Source organism: Silene latifolia, unplaced genomic scaffold (genome assembly GCF_048544455.1).
Source record: "Silene latifolia isolate original U9 population unplaced genomic scaffold, ASM4854445v1 scaffold_96, whole genome shotgun sequence".
In the NCBI taxonomy this organism is placed as follows: Eukaryota; Viridiplantae; Streptophyta; class Magnoliopsida; order Caryophyllales; family Caryophyllaceae; genus Silene; species Silene latifolia.
The window spans coordinates 1,294,656-1,295,794 of record NW_027413827.1 but is presented as its reverse complement, the minus strand read 5'-3'; the positions used below and the strand labels follow the sequence as shown (position 1 = coordinate 1,295,794).

The following is a 1,139-nucleotide window of genomic DNA, read 5'->3' as shown; positions in this document are numbered from 1 at the left end:
GAGTAACGGCGTCCACTTCATACTTTCCTCCTCTAGTAGCCTTGTGAGGCCTACTATATTGTGAATTGTGGATTCCCATCTCTTCAATTTTGCTCCAAGTTTGGTTGTCATCAACCTCGGTGAACATCCCATTCGATCCCATATTGAGAATGTTCCTAGAATCTTCATATAAACCATTCCAAAATCGTTGCACCAAAAACCATTCGCTAAGTCCATGGTGAGGACATGAGCGACAAATTCCCTTGAACCGCTCCCAAGCTTCATACAAAGACTCTTCATCCCTTTGCTTAAAACCCGTAATTTGAGCTCTTAGCATGTTGGTCTTTTCCGGTGGGTAGAATTTTTTGTAGAAAGCTAGAGCCAACTTCTTCCAAGAATCTATTCCAAGGGTGGCCTTATCAAGGCCCTTCAACCATTGCTTTGCGGTGCCGATTAAGGAAAAAGGAAATAAGACCCATCTAATTTGGTCTTGAGTCACGCCCGTTTGAGAGATAGCATCACAATAATCGCAAAAGGTTTCCATATGAGAATGAGGATCCTCACTAGGCATCCCCCCAAATTGGCTCCTCTCAACTAGTTGGATGAAGGCGGACTTGGCAATAAAATTTCCGGTGAGATGTTGCGGTGTAGGAGTACCATTTGGTAGATTCTCCTCGGTGGGTACGGAGTGTGACGAGAATTTTGGCATTGTAGGTGGATTTTGTGGGGTATTGTGTAATGGGTTCTCTTCTCCTTCTATTGCGAAAGGATTGACAAACTCACTAGTGGGTTGAACAACTTCACCAACACCTCTCAAATTCCTCCTAACAAGTCTCCTATTGTTCGTCAAGGTTCTTTCGATTTCACGGTCAAAAGGTAACAAATCACTTTGTAACCTTCTAGACATGCAAAATATCAAACAACTCAAAAACAATTAGAACAAACCTTGAGGAGTTTTACTTCCTCAAGGTGAAGAAAGACACAACTAATAACAATAAAAAGAAATCTAAATCAAACAAACACCGTCCCCGGCAACGGCGCCATTTTTGATGCGATCCCGCTAAGTGTTCACAAATTAAGATGTGGTCGTTGGTCACGGTCGAATCAAAACACAATTTATAGCTTAACAAGCAACTCTACAATTAGTAAAGAGGCAAGTA

At 42.0% G+C, this 1,139-nt stretch overlaps 1 non-coding gene across 1 annotated transcript; it reads left to right on the top strand.

The window, feature by feature from the left end:
* Positions 1-209: 209 nt before the first annotated feature.
* Positions 210-316, top strand: LOC141640680 (small nucleolar RNA R71). Its single transcript, XR_012543117.1, has one exon. It is a non-coding gene; the product is annotated as a small nucleolar RNA R71 (small nucleolar RNA).
* Positions 317-1,139: the final 823 nt, after the last annotated feature.